The sequence below is a fragment of the Zingiber officinale genome, chromosome 8A (genome assembly GCF_018446385.1).
Source record: "Zingiber officinale cultivar Zhangliang chromosome 8A, Zo_v1.1, whole genome shotgun sequence".
In the NCBI taxonomy this organism is placed as follows: Eukaryota; Viridiplantae; Streptophyta; class Magnoliopsida; order Zingiberales; family Zingiberaceae; genus Zingiber; species Zingiber officinale.
Window position 1 is genome coordinate 131,887,780 of NC_056000.1, and position 22,804 is coordinate 131,910,583.

Here is a 22,804-nt window from a genome sequence, read left to right on the forward strand (position 1 = left end):
GCGAGGTGGACCTACGAGTAGGCAATGGAGCACGGGTTGCTGCTGTTGCTGATCTATCTCTGCCCTCTGGGCTTGTACTAGATTTAGATGATTGTTGTTATGTGCCTGCTCTTACTAAGAACATAGTTTCAGTTTCTTGTTTAGACAAGAAAGGATACTCTTTTATAATAAAAGACAAATGTTGTTCTGTATATTTAAAAGATATGTTCTATTGTAGTGCACCTCTAATAAACAGACTCTATATTCTAGACCTTGAGAGCCCTATCTATAACATTAGTACCAAGAGGTTCAAGTCAAATGACATGAACCAAACCTACCTCTGGCACTGTCGCTTAGGTCATATAAATGACAAGCGCTTATCCCAGCTCCATAAGGATGGTTTCCTGGACTCATTTGATTTTGAATCATATGAGATACGCGAGTCATGCCTACGAGGCAAGATGACCAAGACGCCCGTTAGTGGGCATAGCGAGAGAGCAACTGATTTGTTAGGACTCATACATAGTGATGTATGTGGTCCTTTCAATGTTGCTGCTAGAGGCGGTTATAGGTACTTCATCACATTTACTGATGATTTCAGTAGATATGGTTATGTGTACTTGATGACACATAAGTCTGAATCCTTTGAAAAGTTCACAGAATTCAAGAATGAAGTACAGAACCAGCTTGGCAAGAGTATTAAGGTACTTCGATCATATCGAGGTGGTGAATACTTAAGCCATGAGTTTCGTGACTACTTAGCTGAGTGTGGGATTTTATCTCAACTCACTCCTCCTGGAACACCACAGTGGAATGGTGTATCCGAAAGGAGGAATCGTACCTTATTAGATATGGTACGATCTATGATGAGTCACACAGATCTTCCGACATATCTATGGGGATATGCTCTAGACACGGCAGCTTTCATACTCAACCGAGTTCCATCAAAGGCCGTGATAAAGACACCATATAGGATATGGACTGGGAGAGATGCCCAGATGTCTTTCATGAGGATTTGGGGTTGTGAGGCTTACGTACGACGTCAAGTCTCAGACAAATTAGGACCCAAATCCGACAAGTGCTACTTTATTGGATATCCCAAGGAAACTAAGGGATATTACTTCTACATTCCCAGTCAGCACAAGATAGTTGTGGCAAAGACTGGGGTATTTCTAGAAAGGGACTTTGTTTCTAGAAAGACTAGTGGGAGCGCGTTCGATCTTGAAGAAATTCAAGATGCAAACAATAGCACTAATGCCTCGATGGAAATTGAACTGGAACCACAAAGTGTTGTGGATGATGTTGTTCCACAAATAGTTGAGGAACAACAGCCAGTTCAAGTAGACATACCTCTTCGCAGGTCTGATAGGGTACGTCGTCAGCCTGAGAGATACTCATTTCTCTTGTCTGACCATGATGACATTGTGCTCATAGAGGATGAGACTACCACCTATCAGGAAGCTATGATGAGACCAGATTCCGAGAAATGGCTAGAAGCCATGAGATCCGAAATGGAATCCATGTACACCAACCAAGTATGGACTTTGGTTGATCCACCTGAAGGGGTAAAACCCATTGGGTGTAAGTGGGTCTTTAAGAGAAAGACTGACATGGATGGACTTATTTATAAGAGTCGCTTGGTAGCTAAAGGTTTCAAGCAGATTCATGGTATTGACTATGATAAAACTTTTTCTCCAGTAGCGATGTTTAAGTCCATTCGGATCATGCTTGTTATTGCAGCCTACCATGACTATGAGATATGGCAGATGGATGTTAAAACCGCGTTTCTGAATGGAAACCTACTCGAGGATGTGTACATGACACAACCTGAGGGTTTTGTAGATCCACAGCATACTAGCAGAGTATGCAAGCTGCATAAGTCCATTTATGGATTAAAGCAAGCTTCTCGGAGCTGGAATCTTCGTTTTGATGATACAATCAAACAGTTTGGTTTCATCAAGAATGAAGATGAGCCTTGTGTCTACAAGAAGGTTGTAGGGGATATAGTTGTCTTCCTCATATTGTATGTGGATGACATACTACTCATTGGGAAGGACATCCCTATGCTTCAGTCTGTCAAGACCTGGCTAGGGAGTTGCTTCTCAATGAAGGACTTAGGTGAGGCATCCCGCATTCTTGGGATACAGATCAATAGAGATAGATCTAAGAGATTGCTTGGCCTAAGTCAGAGTACATATATTGACAAGGTACTCCTTCGGTTTGCCATGCAGAACTCCAAGAAGGGATTTCTGCCGATGTCACATGGCGTGAGTCTTTCGAAGACTCAAGGTCCCTCTTCTAGAGAGGAGAGAGACCGCATGGATCAAATCCCTTATGCCTCAGCCATAGGATCGATCATGTACGCCATGCTGTGTACTCGACCTGATGTCTCGTATGACGAGCAGATACCAGTCAGATCCAGGTGAAAGTCACTGGATAGCGGTCAAGAATATTCTTAAGTACTTACGAAGGACTAAAGAATATTTCTTGATATATGGAGGCAATGATGAGCTAACTGTAAAGGGTTACAGTGATGTCAGCTTTCAGACCGATCAGGATGATTACCGATCGCAGTCAGGGTTCGTATTTTGCATTAATGGTGGTGCTGTCAGCTGGAAGAGTTCGAAGCAGGATACAGTAGCTGATTCTACAACAGAAGCCGAGTATATTGCTGCATCAGAGGCAGCAAAGGAGGCAGTTTGGATCCGCAAGTTGGGGTGGTTCCTAGCATCGCTGACCCAGTTGAGCTCTATTGTGACAACAATGGAGCTATAGCACAGGCGAAGGAACCTCGCTCACACCAGCGGACCAAGCATATACTACGGCGCTTCCATCTCATTCGAGAGATTATCGATAGAGGAGATGTGAAGATTTGCAGAGTACCTACAGAGGCTAACATCGCAGATCCCTTGACCAAGGCTTTGGCACAGAGGAAGCATGATGGTCACACTAGGTCTTTAGGCCTTAGAGCCTATACTGATTGGCACTAGTGCTAGTGGGAGATTGTTATTTAGAGCCCTAGAGCCAATCATTTGATGATTGTATGGACTCATGTATATCATATTCTTGTATATTAATAAAGGCATTTGTTTGGTTATTATACTTATTTATATTACTGCCAAATAGACTAAGTATAATAGCGTCCTTGAGTAGAAGGTTCATACTTATATCAATCGATTAGTTGAATCGATAGTGAGATGATATAGGGAACACTACTCTAAATCATTCCTAGTCGAGTATTAGCATTCAGGGACAATGTTAATACAATAAGACTAGCATGTAGGTCAGCTCGATGACTTGATCTCACAAGTCATGGATATAGAGATATCAAGCTGACACATGGGTATGCATTAGAGAATGTATACTGAATGACCCACCATAAGAAAGTATCATGGATCGTTATATGAGTGTCATATACTTTCTCATGTGGCTATTAGTATGACTATTAGTCCTTAGACCTGAAGTCACCATGGATCCCTACATAAGGAGTTATGTACTTTAGTTTCGTCAAACGTCACCCGTAACTGGGTGGACTATAAAGGCGATTACTGGGTGTGTAACAAATTATGCGGAGGGATGTGAGTGATGTAGATGGAATCTATCCCTCCCATATGACGGGAGCGACATCGGTATTCTTGATAGAGTGAGACCACTAAGTGCATGGCCATGCCCAAATGAGTCAACATTAGATGTTGAGCTCATTTGATCGAGTGAGTCTACTTGGAGTTCAAGATTTAGATTGATTAGAGGATGACACGGTCTATGCCTCACATTGATCAATCTAGATGTCTAGGAGAGAAGGACAATGTCACATATTTTGAGGAGTCACAATTAGTAGTCACAAGGTGATGTCGGATCTCGACATTCTTGTAACTTGGGTAGTAATGATGTGTTGCTAGATACCGCTCATTACTTATGCTCCTAAATGGGTTTAGGGCATTGCCAACGTTACAAGAACCTATAGGGTCACACACTTAGGACAATTAGATGGAGATTAGGTTCATATGATGAACCAAGAGGATTAGATTCATTTGATGAATCAAATTGGATTAAGAGTAATCCTAATTGGGCTAACTTGAGTTCGACTCAAGTTGATTCATGTATTTAATGAGTCTAATTTAGATTATGACTTATTAAATCAATTTAATTTAATGAATTAGATTCATTATATTAAGTTGGCTCGAATCAAATGGTTGGATTAGATCAACCATGGTAGAGATTGGGTCAAGTTTGACTTGACTAGAGAAGGAAGACCAAAGGTCAATTTTGACTTGACCTTTTGCCACCTCATTGGTGAGTTGGCATTAGGTGGACCAATGATGATGTTCCACATCATCATGGTGTGCCACCTCATGGAAGTTACAAAGTCATTTTCTTATTAACTTCACATTAATTGCATTTAATGGGGAGTTACACTTGATGAGAAGTGGCCGGCCACTTTTGAATTTGAATGGATTTTCATTCATTTCATTCAAGTGTGGTGAATCTTCCTCCTTCTTCCTCTCAAGCTCTCCCTCTCCCTCTCCTCCTTGCTTGGTCGAATCTCACCAAGGTGCTAGCACACCTTTGTGTGAGGTTTTCTCCACCTACGTGTCCGTGTGGATATTTCTAGAGGACCGGCGCTTGACGGTCTAGAGATCCGGCAACTCCTTGGACGAGCGGGATAAGCGAAAGGCACGCTTCGAAGGTATAACCTTTATCTAGTGTAGATCTAAAGGTTTTACAAACTCGTACAAGAAAAGGTTTTTTCGAAAAGTTTTGTTTACGAATCTTTGCACGGATCTACGGCTTTTGGTGACTCGGGGTTTCCGCGACGCGAAAAAGCGGTTTTCACGGCCCGAAGAACCCAACACTTCGGCCGTGGAGAGCAGGTTGGCGTCGGTGCATGGGCATCGATTCCGATCACACGAAGAAGAGATGGAGATGACCGCGGGATGATGGAGAGGATGTTGAGGTGATGGAAGTCCGGCCGGCGGTGGTGAATGAGGAGAAGTCGTCACTGGCCGTTGGTGAAGGAGGAGGAGATGAAGGAGTGGTGTCGCAAGCCCTAGCCGACGCAAGGAGAAAACGCCAACAGGAGATGTCCCGAGAGAAGAGAAGAGACTTCATGAGTTTTATCTCCCATATCTGATCCGACAGCATCCACGTTTAATTCTTGACATCCTAATGTCTTCAGCCAGTGAGAAAACAGTTGCTTGGAGAACCAAAGAGTATAACCCATGCTAGTCTTACGGAATTGATGATGTCCGAATGCATCAATTCAACAACTAGGAAAATTCTAATATGTTCATAATTATACATGTAGAGATAATCACTAGTTGTGATCCAATCATAATTTCTCTCATGCCATGAATTATATTGTGGGCATTCAGTAAATGAATTTAAAACAATCAAACATATAATATACACCCAAATAGTGAATCTATATTTAGTAAAAATTGTAAGACAATTGCTTTAGGGTATCCCTCAAAATCTAACACTCCCATTTGGCCTAATGGCAATCACTACTGTGTCCTAAACGTAAGCATGGACGTGACTTTCAAATTTATTTTGTGGTAAAGTCTTTGTCAAAGGATCCACTAGGTTCTTTTCAGTGGGAATTTTTTCGAGCTATATTTCTTTCCTACTAATAATCTCCCTAATCAGATGATAGCGGCGAAGCACGTGTTTTGATCGCTGATAAGACCTCAGTTTCTTTGCTTACTCAATAGCTCTAGTATTGTCGTAGTAAACAAGTAATGCTTCAACAACGGATGGAACCCCTCCAAGTTCAGTAACAAACTTTTTGATCCAAACTACTTCCTTCGCTGCTTCTGAAGCTGCAATGTATTCCACCTCACAAGTAGAATTTGCAACTGTGTCTTGCTTAGAACTTTTCCAACTAGATGTGCATTCATTTAATATGAATATGAATCCAGACTAGGATTTAGAATCATCATTATCCGTATATCCACATATGATCATATCATCATCTCTATAAACTAAGAACATATCCTTAGTTTTTCTTAAGTACTTAAGGATCATCTTGACAGCCACCCAGTAATCCAATCCTGGATCTAATTGGTATCTGCTAGTAACATTCAGAGCATACAATACATCGAGCCTAGTATATAATATAGCATACATGATAGATCCTACTGCGGATGCATAAGGTATCTTATCCATGCATATCCTCTTATCATCTGTGCGTGGGCACATAGACTTCAAAAGATGAATTTCATGCCTTATAGGTATGAAACCTTTCTTGGATTCAAACATGCTAAACCGTTTTAGCACTCTGTCTATATATGTCGATTATGAAAGACCAAGTAACCTTTTCGATATATCTCTATAAATTTTTATCCTAAGGATGCAAGTTGATTCTCCCATGTCTTTCATGAAGAATGTTTTGGACAACCAAACTTTAATTGACAGTAGAACTAGCACATCGTTTCCTATGAACAATATGCCATCAACATATAATATTAACTAATTCATTGGAGTGACTCACTGTAAAATTTCATATGATTATCTATATATAGATATATCTGTGAAGCTCTTACTACAACTTGAATGCAAGTTTCCTTCGACTTGAGGTATACAAGTCATCTTAGTAATGGAGACTTATACTTTGACATCTTAAGAAAGCACCTCATTGAAGTGTGGACCCAGGATGATTGGGTATAAGTCGAAATGCCCGAAGATATTTGGATAACCCATAGAGAATTCACTGCTCCTTGCAAGAAGATATATATCCTATGGCCACTCGTTCGGATTATTACTTAAAGTCTTTGGCCAAAGCATCACATGTTAAGAGTGCAAGACTCTTAGATACATGTACGAGTAATTTAAATCCATAGAACAAGGAAGCATTACTTGGGCTAAGTGTGACATAGTCAGTCTAGTGGGAACAAACACATAGATCATGTCCTGAACCAAGTGGGATAAGACAAGTAAAAGAAACAAGGCCCGACTCACTAAAGTTGCTGAAGGGTTTAGAATTAGTTCTAAGATTAACTATAATTTTTTAGCTAATTGGGGATCATAATGTACTACTAGGTGTCACTCATGATCATTCTATAATTAAGTAGTTAATTATGGACGACCAAGATAAACCAGAAGCCTATTAGATCACACAAACTAACGAGTCTCTAAACGACGTAAAGCAAGTTAAAGAATAAGATTCTTAGATCAAGAGATAAATATTTGGTTGGACAATATATAAGACAAATATAAAAATATTTGTCATGATATAAGTGTAGATGGGCTACATTTCTTATGGTAGAGGTAAACCATATTTGGTTTAATCATAAATTAGTCATGAACCAACTTGGTTTAGTTGTGAACCAAACCAAGGGATTAATGAGCTAATTTTTGGTTAAGGGATAATTGGTTGAATTTGGGCTTTCTAATCCAACTCATTAAAGAGGATTATATATAGATGTAATTAGGAGAGAATTTGATATAAATTTCATTATTTGGTTGATTGGCTTTTGAAAACCTAATCCTCCTCTCCCTATCATCTCTCTCTCTCACCACCAACAAGAGGGTGCTCCCTCGAGGAGTGTTAAGCAGAAATATGTTTCAGAGTCCACCATGGAAGCTAAGTATGTGGCAACCTCTGAGGTAGCCAAAGAAGCTGTATGACTCAGAAACTTCTTGATGGGCTTAGATGTGGTTCCTGGTTTGCCCAAAGTTATCACAATTTATTGTGACAATAGTGGTGCAGTAGTAAACTCAAAGGAACCACGAGCCCATAAGGCAAGTAAACACATTGAGCGCAAGTACCACCTGATACGAGACATCGTAAAATGAGGAGAGGTTGTTGTCATCAAGATTACATCAGCAGATAACCTGGCAGATCCTTTCACTAAGGCCCTTCCAGTGAGAGATTTTGATAGGCATGTTGAAGGGATGGGAATCAGATGTATGGCAACATTTATGGCAGCATAGTCTTTTAGTATAAGTGAGAGATTGTTGGGATGTATACTATAAGCCTAGCTTTTGTATGAACATCTGTTTTAAAATATTTTGAAATAAAAATCACTTTGGTCAAATGTCTGCATTTTATATTTATATATATGTCAATGTAGTTGTTCATTTAATTTATATTGTAGATAACATGGTGTATGGTGGCACACAGAAGATGTTAAATGAGTATAGACACATTAAATGTGAGGTGATGCCCGGATTACACATAAGATTCGCAATCTTGCCACATGTTCTCTTTGATTGCTAATAGAGTTAATGATGAGAGTAAAGGCATGCTGATGTGGTAACACTCTCCTGCCAAAAACACAATAATCTAGTCAGTCGAGCTCATGCCTCCTTCAATTGGATTTGAGGGAGATGCTTATTATGTATAGAGAATTAGAAGCTTTCATGTGTCCAAGAAAGTCAAAGGCCAAAGCTGAGATGAAGGTCAAAGTCAAGATAGGTCAATGGGGCCACTCCCCTCACTCGGCATACCTGAGAAGAGTCGACTGGACATTAAGCTCTGAGACAACAACTTCACCAACCGATGATCCTCTTGGTTCCACTGATTATTGATCTTCTCATCTCCACCAACTGATAATCCTATCGGCTCCATCAACTGGCGATCTTGTTAGTTTTGCCGATCCAACATTTAGTTCACTCCTTTCGGCTCTGCCAATTGGATACTCTCGCTAATCAGACATTTGGCTCATTCCTATCCTCCTGTGAATTCAGTGCCCCTCTCAGCCTTGCTAATCCAACACTCTTTACTGACTATCCATGCCTTTTGGCCCAACTGTTGGGATATGCCTGATACGGGTGTGTGCTAGAATACATTTCCTAAACATGCATAGTAGAAAATAAAATAATAATAATTCCTAATTATTACATCTCACACACCACACGGATACAAGGATACAATTTACCAAACATGATCGCATAATTAAAATTTTATGTGAAGTAAATTTACGCTAGGTATACCTTACGAATGACATGTAACGAGAAGGGCATCAACTATAGCGACATTGTCAAACTTCACCTCTATTCATATCCATGTCGAGCTCCTCAAGGCAACTCCTTGAGTACAAGCCTCTTCTTAGGAAGTTACTAGCCACTAGCGAAGAAGAGGGATCAAAAGGGAAAAAGAAGAGAAACACACAATTGAGAATTTTTCTCCCTTGTGGTGGTCACGACAACAAGAGCACTACAAGAAATTTTAGATTTAACCACACCTAATAGACAACAGTTTTTCGAGAAACTGTTGTCTTTTTGCCATTTAACAACGGTTTTATTGAAAACCGTTGTTGTTCACCATAATTTTTTTTAAATGATAACAGTTTTTAAAAAATTGTTGTCTAATGTATGTCAAAGACAACAATTTTTAAAAAACTGTTGTCTAATGTATGTCAAAGACAACGGTTTTAAAAAACTGTTATCTTTTAGTGTTGCTTATGTGATAATATACAACAGTTTTATTAAACTGTTGTCTATTGAATGTTGTTGAATCATAAAAACAAAACATTTTTTTTAACTTCATGAAAAAAACCTAAAACCCACTCCGACTCCTCCTTCGCGACTCCTCCGCGAATTTTTAAAACCAAGGTTTCTTATTTTTCCCTTAATTTCCCTTCTCCACCGAATTCCTTACTCCCGAGCCCTCACTCCCGCGACACCGCCGAACCCCCTTTCTTCATCGCCGACTTCTTCCCCTAAGCCTCACCTCGCACTGGTCCATAAGACTCGACGTTCCCTCATCCTTCTTCCCCTAAGAAAGATCAAGAAGGAACAGAGACGACGATCCCTCATCCTTCTCGCCGGGTCCCTTAGTCTCCGCTCATCTTCCGGCGGACACCGTAACCCTCGCTTCTTCCTCGTCGCTCTCTATCTCGTATGTGTACTGGCAAGGATAGCAGCGAGGCCACCGACGATCTCGACGACATGCCGCTCGCAGAGCGGCGCAGCTTGATTCGCCTCCGGAAGGCCGCTTCACCTTTGTCTCGTGTTCCTGAGCCTCCAAAGTGCTTTCACTTTGGTTTTTCCGCCTATGCTTCGTTCTACTATTTTCTCGGGAGGGTAACAACATTTTTTAGTTATGACCTGCAGGTGTTCGATTGACGAGCCTGGAGCGCGCGTATCTTCTGAAACTTCCAAGGTGAGTTCTGATACGAGGTTTTATTTAGCCTTTAACAGCATGCACAATGGGAGCTTGAGACTAGACTTAGCTGAAGATTGTGTTAATCTTTAGACCTAGATGACCTAATGGTGACCTGTTTTCTTTTTGAAATGGTATTCTCTGAAAAAAAAAATGTTCAGTGCAAAATCTACAAGAAGCTGGATATCTAATATTAAGACATTTTATTGTGATCTTGCAGCTTAACATGTACTACTGCGTGCCTCCTTATTTTGGGAAAAAAAGGGCATAAGAAAGAAATAAGAAATTTTATTACCATCTTAGTTTATAATTTTTTTACCATTGCGCTGCAATTTAAGAGCTTAATTGATTTCCCCACCTTTTTATCTTTTTATGCTTAATTTCTTTCTCATCGAATTGAGCTTCTTTATGCAAAAGCCAAAAAATAGTTTTTAAAGCTAAAATCATATAATCTAGCTGCAGCATTGATGACATGGTTGAAATCATCAGGAAAGTAAATCTAAGCATAACTTTGTTTGCTACTGATAAATATGGAACTAACAAATTTTGTACTTTGGACCAGTGTAAGTATCCAAAGTGGACCTAAGGAAGTATGCAAATATGGACCATAAGACTCCACGTTCTTTTTAGTATAACATTGCTTTTCCTATCAGCCATAATGCTATCTTTGTGTGATGGCTAACAAAATAAATTGCAATCTCACACCATGGTATTAAAAAGCTCATGCTTGGGCAACGTTGAGCCGCCTAGATGGTTTTTGAAGAGGACTAAATAGTGACATATGAGATATGTGATCTGTATGTGCAGTTAAAACCTTATTCAGTTCATCTAAACTAAATACTTGTTTTTTTGTTTGTCGATTTGTCAAAGTTGGTATGGTGTAGTCAATATTAACTTGAGCGTGGCATGGATTTCAACAAGCCTAGGATTTTTTTAGTGTGTATGATCCTTATGTGGCCATAAGGTTTATGCAGTTGCATAAGCAGCCTAGGAAATGGCTTTCTAAATCTGTGGTTACTCGTTAACTTATATTAATTGGATTGAATATTAGTTTAGAAAATGAAAGAACCTTGTTTGAAGTTCTGGCGATTCATTTTTTAAATTCTAATTTTTTTTATACTAATATCTGAGCGTGTCATATGTCGGATTGGATGGTTATGCAGATAATTGGCATCCTATGGTATATTGTTGGAAAGCTTAAGCTAAAGCAAATTTTTCAGCCTCCCATTATTGCCTCAGTGAGTATTTGATTTGAAAATTGTCTTTTTGAAGTTCTAATTTCCAATTCCTTGTCCTTGTCACTTGTTATTAAATACTTTATACTTAAAACACTCTCTGGGGCTTCTTGTCTCATGGACATTGGGATCTTAATTTATTTATGCTTTTAGAGTGAAGAGCAATGATGTTGGCATGCCAAGTATAATGAACATTTTTTGTGTTGAGATAAAAATGTGAACTTCATATTTGTTTGATTTTCTGTAATGAATGTATTAGTTTAACCGGTCAAGATCAAGTATCATCTCATTGACTCTTCATAATTTCCTTCCTCTGTTATTTTTATGAATTCTTTGATTATGAAGAAATACAAACTTGCCCATTTCTTATATTGAAATTTTAATTTTTTCCAGATTTTACTCTCTTGTGAAATGAATCAGAGTTTCATTTTGTCAATACCGCGATGACTACTTTTTCATTGGCAACATCCCTCTAAACCAAAATTTTAGTTTAGCAAAGCAAACTCCCAACCTTTACAAACTCTAATAAGATAAAACCCCTGCCTTCACTAGAGTTTTATAATGAAACTTTGAGTACATTTGGCAAAAGGGCAAACTTTTGGGGGGTAACATGAAATTCTCTGAATTTTTTGTGGTGGTTATTTGAATTATTGTATTGTTACCTTCTGTTAATGATTGTCTTTAACATGTTATGCAGAAGCAATATTTTGCATGATTACTTTAATGATGTTTTATATGGGATTAGGTATTACTAATGTTTTATATGAAATTACTCTTTGGCTATCATCATTGGCGCTATACCATTTTTGAAGAACTTCATCTTGACTGATGATGCCTCGCTATTCTTCTTCACTGACAGCTGCCTTATTCTTGGGTATTGATTTGTTTCCTTCTTTGTCTTTGCCAATTTTCTCATGCTACTGAAATTTAGAACCTTTTCATTTAGTAACACGCAAATAGAGTCTTAAAACAGAAAATAATTACCTTGTTAAGGTTGAAAAAGTATGAAGATTTCTATGAATGATGCTAAGTATGAACTGTTTAAGAAATAATTACCTTGCTTTAGGCTTGTGAAGGGCATAAAGATACTGTTGCTTTACATTTGATTTCATCATGCCAGAAGTTTTTATTGTATGAACATGGAACATTAAAGTCCTTGAATGGCTAAGCACGCCAATGAATATTAAATTCTACAACAATTTTTGCAGTGTGATTGGTCCAATTGTTGTTGGACACAACAAAAACAACTAATGATCAACTAATGCTCTTCACTCTTCAGTCCTTACTAAAATGATTAAGATATTCTAAAGTTAGATTTCAGCCTGATGAAGAATATTCTTTGTGACTGTACAATAGTGCAAGCAGAGCAATTAAATGTGCTAGTTGTTGTAAGATTTTTACTGAAAATGTGTGATAATACATATAGTTTGTCAGGAGTAGGTTTATTTGCTAAAATCACTCATTTTACAATTTAACAACATTTAGGAAGTGCATTTCTCGGTGCTCTAGCATTATGTTTAGGCAAACTTATGGAATTAATTTCTATTTTTTTATCTAACAGAAGTGTTAAGTAATTATCTTTACAGCCTTTTATTCTTGGACTTTCGTTTACAAAGCCGGTTAGCAATAAAGCTTATCAAGTGTTTAATTCTTTTAGTATTTATTTCTTGATTGACCATAAGTTATGATGTAGGTTATTGAGGATATGTCTATACAAGTCAATGTACCTGCTCTAGCAATGGAAGAGGTAAAAATATCTTTTGGAGTTGTCTTTTAGTTTATGGTAAAAACAGTTTCGAGTCACTGAAATACAATGGTTTTGCAGGTTGCTCCATTGGCCGTCTCAGATGCGGCTATGCTTGCCCCTGAGGAGATTTTTCATGGAAAAGGAAACATCAAAGAAGAGGCAGAGTTAACAAAAGAAGAGAGGAAAAGGAGACGGGCCAACCAGAAAAGAAGATTTCGAAGATTGAAAGGTATCCTTTATTCGCTTATATTTATGGTTCTGCTTATTTTCATGCTTGTCTACAATCTGTGCATAATGGTTAAAAAAAAATTAGTGGCGAACTTGTGACAGACATGATCCACCACTTAGAATTACATAGTTCTTGTGCACAGGATTGTATAATTTCATTCTGCTCTTTTTAGGTGTCCTCAAGAGTATTGGGAAGAATGCCGACAAGCTAAAAAAATGAAGAGACTTTAACAAATTAAGGAGCACTAGAAGCTGCAATCCCTCCTCTTCACCGACATCTAAGTAGAAAATCTTGTGTTATATTGTTCTACCTTTGTTTTAATAGTGTTATCACTTTGTTGGTTGCTTATGAAATTTTGTTGGTTGCTTATGAAATTTCTTCAGAATTTTATAAATATTATTTTTGAATGTTAGAAAATTGTATATTAAATTTTATTTTGAAATTCAGTATTTTGAATGATTTATAATATTGGAAAATTGTGTATTATTTTTTTTTTTATTTTTTTTCTAAAAAAGACAACGGTTTTTCACCGTTGTCGTAGATAGTTTCAAATTGTTGTTGAAGACCCTGTTATTAAAGGTAGATGCTCAAAGACAACGGTGAAAAACTGTTGTCTTTGAAGGAAAAGACAACAGTTTTTTACCGTTGTAAAAAATGTTGTCTTTGCCTTCAAAGACAACGGTTAAAAACTGTTGTCTTTTGCCACCCCTTATAACAACACGGCCTTTAACAATAGTTCAAAATGGCCTACGACAACGGTGAAAAACCGTTGTTGTTTGACTTTTTTCTTGTAGTGCTCCATGTTATGGCTCCACCTCCCAAAGTAAACACATAGTCCGAGGTTGATTTACTGTTGTCCCTTTCTGATTGGAAGTCCGAATCCGTGTAACCCACAGGGAGAAAATCATCTGCCTGGTAAACCAGCATATAATCTCTAGTCCTTTTCAGGTATATGCTTTGCGGCAGTCTAATGTCCCGGTCCTGGGTTATTTTGATATCTGCTAACTATGCCCACGACAAAACAGATATCCGGTCTCGTACATAACATCGCATACATTAGGCTTCCTACAACCGAGGCATAAGGAATTACCTTCATCTCCTCTATCTCCTTTGATGTCTTAGGACACATCTCTTTAGATAAAAGTACTCCATGCCGAAATGGTAGAAAATCTTTTTTGGAGTTTTGCATGCTAAAACGAGCTAGGATAGTATCGATGTACGAAGCTTGGGATAAGCACAATATCCTTTTCTTGCGATCCCTTATTACTTTGATCCCAAGAATATGTCCACATTCTCCCAAGTCCTTCATATCAAACTGCTTGGACAACTATACCCTTACATCTAACAACACTTTGACATTGTTTCCAATGAGCAAAATGTCATCTATGTATAGTCACTATAACAAAAACATTAAAAGACAACGGTTAAAAACCATTGTCGTAGGCCTTTAAAACTGTTGTAATTGGCAGTGTTGTTAAAAGTGGCGGGCTACGACAACAGTTTTAAACCATTGTCTTTGAATGAAAAGACAACACTTTTGCAACGACTTTAAACCGTTGTTAATTAGAGCATTTTTCTGCAAGTTACAATTGTTTTTGGGGCTACGACAACGGTTTTTAACCGTTGTCTTTGAGGGTGATAGACAACAATAATGATTTTAAACCGTTGTATTTTAAATTATTATCTTTTAATACCAATATATCATATTTTTAAATATATAATAAAGAATCATAATCAAGAAAAAATATTCCCACATCAATATCATTCAAAATGTTAGTTATACAAGAATTACAATCACAAAAGAAGAAGCATATCTCATGTTCAAATAAAATTTATCCCAATACAAATAAATAAATAAACTCTATTTACAACTAATGAACAATAGCCAAAAGACTAGAAACTTTTAATGGTGGTTTATGCCATGTAGGATTACACTTAATTATTATCAACCTAAGTCCCATCACAATTTTCAACTTGTAGGATTTCATTGGACTCCTCTTTCAGTTGCTTATTTTTTCATACCAACCTTTTCCAATATGAAGTTGGTGTCGAAGACTTGATAAGGTGCTTGGATGAGAATGTGAAGGGAGACGAGGAGGCAAGCCAAGCCAACCTTGAGGGAAAGGTCACCCTGTCTGTGCCCTCTCTGGCAAATTCCCACACTTCCATTATCAATTTCCTCATTAGTATCGTAGCTTTGCCATTATGATCCTTGGTAGACTTCTTCATGCTTTCTGATTGTGGTGTTGCGTTTGGCGGCAAGCAAATGTCGATCTGAATACTGCTACCTTTCTTGCTGTTCATTGTAGTTCTACATGTAAGAAAACAACATCGATAGCACAGGTATAGAAGAAAATTTAAAAAATAAAAGTCTATCTATATATCTTACCTGAAGAATAGGGTGATTGTTGATGTATATGAAGCTAGCTCTTTGTTGGTGCTGAAATGAGTGAATGGAGAGATCGACATCAGAGAGCATTTAAAGAGAATTGGTAGATGAGATCATGGTAGTGCATCATTATTCTATTGATTGACAACAGTTCAAGGGAAAATCTAACATGTAAATATAGTTATATAAAGAAACTATTGTAAAACTTACTTGAGTCAAATTGCTAACTTGGATATTGAACCTTTGAATGACTGCAATAATGTTCCTCTTTGGCACTGTAGTTTCTTCAATAAGGCTACTTGTTATATATCTATTTAAATACACACGAGATAAACAAGTCAGTTCTAATAAATCTGAATACACAACCACTGGTGGGAGTATCATCGAGTGCTTTCCAGTCATAGTCGTCGGTGAATACACAACCACCCAAAGGACGCTTCAGAAGTACCAGCCATAACTGATCTGAATTTCTTGACCATCATCACTCAGGTGGGTGAGTGGGAAGCTTGACATCTTGTAAGGTTTAGAGGACTCACCACGATAGAATCGTCGATCCAGCCAAGGCGACGAAACATATCAACTGCCATCACCTATCATCCATTCATTGATTGAAACATCTAGAAACAAACTAACTTGAGAGTGAATGAAATCGAATGCATCGTCTCACCAATCCAGTTGCAACTGCTTCTCCATGGAGCCATTGCCCATCATCCACTGTTTCAATTGCCTACCACAAGACAACATGAGATAGCCATTAAGGAAAATTTCTAGAAACAGCTGATCAAATTGTGAATAACGAGCTGAAGGTTGTTCAAACATATTAGAAACAGATAGAAGAACAAGCATAACACGTGCAAACTGAATACTCACACGTCCAAACGTATGCTCAAAGTTCAGGGTTACCCGGATACCTCTTTCTTTTTCATCTAAGGAACCAACCTTAGTTTTGTTCTCACAAGATGGCTTGATTGTATATGCCAGGTGGTTGGATCTCTGAACAATTTTAAAAATATATAAGACTCATACAAGCTAAAGTTAGAATAAGCATAGAACATAGAGAATGCAAGGCAAAATGTTAAAATCATAAAATATATCATCTACGATACAGTGAAGATCTACAATATGGCAGTTCATTCTTAATGCAACAAAAGGGATATCTTAAATTATTTAACATTAACACTGGCATTGGAAGGGAGAATAAATATCAGTATCTAGATTCTTTCACTAGATTAGGACCTTGAATTCAACTGACATTTTATCATTTCTTTCGTTAATAGAGCTATGCTTTCTTTACTGATTCAACAAAAACCAACATTGACAAGTGTCTTATGTAAGGAACAGAACATTCAACCATATTCTAGCAAGCAACAAGAACCTATGCGATTTTAAATCAAACAAAAAGAAAGCGGAGACTATAAAACTGGGTCGGACAACACATAGGTTTTCTAGTAATAGCTCATTGCAAGGATAAACTATGATAACCTACCAAAAGAGATTGCAAGTTCTGTTCTTGCCACTCAAACAACTTGGCATCCCTAACGATCCCACACTTTACAATCTCACCAATGCCAGATGCCAATTCCCTATCAGGCAATGTATTTAGAGTGTCAGTATCTATTAAAACACATTGTGGCTGGTAAAAGGTCTCAGTCATGTTCTTCCCAATTGGATGGTTTATTGCAGTCTTGCCCCCAATGATGATTCTACCTGAACATTATTGACATAATAAGGCTACTTGTTATGAAAGGATAGCAGTCAATTCTATCTCATTTACTTGTGTAGTGCCTGGCCATAATTGAATTATCATGAAAACCTTCCGATCATTCAAAAAGCACACGAGATAAACAAGTCTTACCAACCACATCATTACAGAAAATGGAGCTTTTGCCATAAAATGGTGCATGCATAGTCAATTTACATCATGAAGGGAGATAAACAACATTAATTAGCATCCTTTAAATCCACTACTAAAAGGAGATGTTTGATGTTTTTCCCATGAGTGGGACAAGTGAAACAGGAGAACAACAAAGAAAGCACATAGCATATGGTAATGAACAAAGAACCTGAACATCACTTCCTACTACCACCTCTTAACAAGACACTCAGCAAGTAGAACTACCACATCATGGGGATTGATCCACCAACAGCCACAATCTGCTGCTCCAGCTACCATACAAAATTTTAGTATAAGATTCATGGCATTACCAAGAATACCTCCAACCAAAGCTACATGATCGTTACCTTAAATAAAGTTTCCAACTTGTTCTTCACCAGAAAATACTCCTGCTTAAGTTGCTGGAGACATGTGAGGCATCTACACAAACAAATTTTTTGACAGCAAGTCACTAGATGATTCAAATTGAGTGACCATGAAGACAAACTAACCCTTCGTGGTCCATTTCCTCACAGTAATTGTGGAAGGCCATGCAGACATTTTTAACCCTTTGGGCACCAATGCTGCAAGGCGAAGGAAAAAAAGGGATTTTGAATCAGTTGCAAGTATCATCTTGTTACTAGCTAGTTTCCATGAGCAAAAGCCAAATCTTGAGGATCTAAAGCATTTCTGCTTTAAAAATGAACAAGGAGGAAGAAAACAAAGAATGAAAATCTGGCACTACTGCCTTTGAACTAGTGAACATGGGCATCCACTTTCTTAAAGTCCACAACCTGTTGATCTCTTGAAAAAGTGTGCAAAATCCAGAAGGGTAAATCCAAAGACCAAGCCATATGTAATGAATGGAACAAGAGTAGGGTTTCGAAGCAGATCACTCACAGGGTCCTGGTCTTCTTCGTACCTCATGGAAGAGCGGAGATGTGAAGTCAAGATATCTCCTTTCCAGGTTAGTCCGCTTGTTATTTAGCCGTCCTGGGGGGGGCGTCCGCTTGCGTCCTGGCCTCCGTCGTGCACGCTCCCATGATCCAGACCCTTGTTGTCACCCTACGATCGCTCTTCTCGGCTGCTGCTGCTCCTACACGGCTCCGGCGAGCGAGAGATTGTGAGAAAAGAGGGACGGAAATGCTTAGGGATCGAGAAGGTAAAGGGGGGAATGCGGCGGCGAAAAACTTTCGGGGAGAGGGAAAGAAAAAAAGCAGCGGCAAAAATTGGCGAAGGGGAAAAACCGGCGAAGGAAAAAAACACCGGTATTCAATATCACTTAATAGACAACGGTTTTCAAAAACCGTTGTCGTAATTCCAAAAAAGTGCACAAAGACAAGAGTTTTCAAAAACTGTTGTCATAGCCTTTAAAAACCGTTGTCGTAGCTCCAAAAAACATAAATAGACAACGGTTTTTAGAAACCGTTGTCGTAGGCCAAAAAAACTGCTAAAAGACAACGATTTTTGTTAAAACCGTTGTTAAAAGGTAAAACAACAACGATTTGGCATAAAACCGTTGTCGTTTCAGTGTTGTTAAATGAGGATTTTGTTGTAGTGAGTACAAGAAATACCACCACGTTTCTATCACTTTTGTTGTATACACAAGACTCATCCGGACACTGAATGAATTCATAAGACTGGATCACTTCATCAAACCGGATGTTCTAAGATCTCGAAGCTTTCTTCAATCCATAAATGGACCGATTGAGCTTACATACGAGATGCTCTTTGCCTTTCTCAATGAATCCCTCTAGTTGCTTCATATAGATGTTTTCTTCAAGACTTCCGTTAAGCAAAACTGTCTTGACATCCATTTGTCAAACCTCATAATCCATATGAGCAGCAATAGATAAAAGAATCTGGATAGACTTAAGCATGTCTATCGGCGAAAAAATTTTCTCATAATCGATTCCCTCTTTCTGAATATACCCCTTTGCAACAAGCCTCGCTTTAAAGGTTTCCACCTTCCCGTCCGTTCCTCTTTTCCTTTTGTAGACCCATGTATATCCAATGGCTTTTACACCATTTGGTGGTTCTATAAGCTCCCAGACCTAATTAGAATGCATAGATTCTATTTCAGAGTTCATTGCATTTTACCAAGATGCTGCATCTTTATCTTGGAGTGCTTCATCATATGTCCAGGGATCATCTTCATGTTCACCAGAGATCAAGTCTGAAGACTCTCCCAAAAACATGAATCTTTCAGGTTGCCTAACAACCTTCCCACTACGACGAGGCACTACTTGTAATTGTGCATCATTTGTGACACATGTTGTAGTTACTTGTGGTATCTCATCTTGTACCGTTGGTACTAAAGTAGAATTGTCCTCTCTTATTTCCTCAAGAACAATTTTACTGATGGGCTTGTGGTTCATTATATAGTCCTCTTTGGTGCTAATAATGACCTTCTGATCTTTAGGACTATAAAACAAACAACCTTTCGTTCCTCTAGGATATCCCACGAATAAGAGAACTTCTATACGTTATTCCAACTTATCAACGTCTCCCTTCAGCACATGTGTTGGACTATCCTTAATCCAAATGTGTTTCAAACTAGGCTTACACCCGTTCCATAATTCTGTGGGAGTAGTGGGTACTGACTTAGAAGATACCAAGTTTAGAATGTACGCTGTCGTTTCCAGAGTGTATCCCCAAAACAAATTTGATAATTCTGAATTACTCATCATTGATCTAACAATTTCCATAAGAGTCTTATTCCTTCATTCCGCCACATCATTCTGTTGGGGTGTACCAGCCGCAGACAATTAGGATTGAATCCATGCCTATGATAAGTGACTCCTAAACTCTCTTAAGAGGTACTCTCCACCACGATCAGGCCGTAGTCCATAGTGTCCTGATACTTTTACCTTGACGTTTCTCCATATCAGCCTTGTACTCTTTGAACTTATCAAAGCACTCAGACTTGCGGCGTATCAAGTAAATGTACCCATATCTCGAATAGTCGTCTATAAAAGAGACAAAATATTTGAAACCACCTCTTGCCTGGATAGTTATAGGCCCACACAAATTAGAATGAACCAATTCCAAGACTTCTTTGGCTCTATACCTTTTTGCCTTAAAAGACCTCTTGGTCATTTTTCCTTCCAAGCAAGACTCGCAGGTCGGAAAGTTTTCCACTACCAATGAACCCAAAGGTCCATCAGCTATCAACCTTTGAATCCTACTCAAGTTAATATGGCCCAACCTTAGATATCAAAGATATGTTTGGTTCATTTTTGAAGGTTGCTTTCTCTTATTAGAATTAGAAGATGTGTTATTAATTTTCATTTGTTGCATCGTGGGAGTTATTGGATTAAGAGTATACAAATTTCCAACCAACGCACCAAAACAGATAACCACCCTATTTTTCTTGACAATCACTTTGTCATCAAAAGAAATAGAATATCCATCCATAAATAATTTAGAAACTGAAATCAAGTTCTTTCTAAAACATGGTATGTAAAGATAATTTTTCAAAATCAAAGTTTTATTCCTATTAAAAGATAAATAAACATCTCTCACTGCAATAGCCGCTACTCTCGTAGCATTGCCCATGTAGACGGTGATTTCCCCTTCATGTAGTCGTCAGATTTCCTGGAACCCCTGCAATGAATTGCAGACATGATTAGTGGCTCCTGTATCTACACACCAGGTGTCGGTAGATAACACCGCTAAACATGTTTCAACAACTAATGAATAAGATATACCTTTATTGTTCTCCTACCTGGTAGCCTGATTATGGTGTCCGAAGAGTTCCTTGAGATTGAGTATCATGTCATAGGCAGTGGGTAGGGCCTGATGCTATGTTGCAGCCCATTTGACATAGAAGCCAAAATGTAACACCGCGTCATCTCATCTACCTTAACCCATTTCCTATGTCTCTCTATCTCCTCTTCACTAGAATCCTTATCAGGCACGCTAGGACAACCCTCAAGAAGTATGAACTTATATTCTTCAGCAGTTAAGACAATGTCCAAGTTTCGTTTCCTATCAATATAATTTGGACTAGTAAGTTTGTTTTCTTTTAAAATAACAGCAAGAGGATTGAAAGCCATTTTGAAATCCTGAGAATCATAGAATAAAATATTTGGTCAAAACTTTAGAATTTAAAATAATATTGATTTATCAAACAATATAATTTAAATTTACCAATACCTCAAAACATCGTGAATTTTGTATGCCATGATAGTGTAGACATGTACTAATTCAAACATTTGTAAGAGGAGGTTTTACCCATTAATTTTATTATCTTGTCAACCTAATTTTGACAAATAAAATTAATAGTTGGTTCATCTTCGGTCACACAAATAATAGCAGTGATTCCGATGGGGAGGATACTATTAAAGGCGCCTAAGTGTATATCATTACTTGATACTTAGTCCATTAATTAGGATTGTGTCCCTTCAGATGGAGAAGATCACACATACCTAAATAATTTCCTATAATCATCCATAGAGGAAGTTTGATCTAGTGATCCGCAAACAAACTCATCCGATATGGAGGAAGACACTCAAAATCACGCGCAAGTTTGAATGCATCACTTACAAATCAGTAATGAAAACCGTGGAATTTATTTAAATAATGCCTCTCTCGCTTAGTTATTTAAATTAAGGAATTTTAACATGCACATACATCACAGCACATAAAAATAGCATATAAAGGCAATAAATATGAAAATAAAATTTCCAAATATTATGGCCTAATCCAACGCTATCCTTCAATATGTCGCCAATGGATCGCTGTCCTCCAATGTGCCGCCGATGGATCAAGTCATCGCGTCTATCTCACTTCCTTCTCCGCCACGCCTTTGGTCCTTAAAGTAGCACCACGCATAGCAAGGATACAAGCCGCAACAAAAATAATTTTACATTTATCGATCCTATATTCCACAAAGAAATTTACATGTAATCTAGATCGATTAGAATGTAAAACGATAATAATAATAATACGACAACCGACCATATTTAATTATTACAATCATCCACACACAACAACCTCGACATGCCCGAGGGTTCAAATCACACACAAGCACACAAAAAGCCATAATAGTTGGATCTAGGATGCCTATAACCACAGAGTTAATCTATCTAGCACATCCTAATATTATCCGTCCTAAACTTATGTATGAGCAGTGCATAATTTAATCGAAAATTAATCACACAGAACCAGAAACTATGCTCTGATACCACTTGAAGGGCGTTGGAATTCCGTTCTATTTAAATTTCCCTGTACAAAAAAAAATTG

The 22,804-nt window shown here is 38.1% G+C and overlaps 1 pseudogene; it reads right to left on the reverse strand.

The window, feature by feature from the left end:
* Positions 1–15,094: 15,094 nt before the first annotated feature.
* On the reverse strand, positions 15,095–17,881 carry LOC122011269 (annotated as a pseudogene).
* Between the last annotated feature and the right edge of the window lie 4,923 nt (positions 17,882–22,804).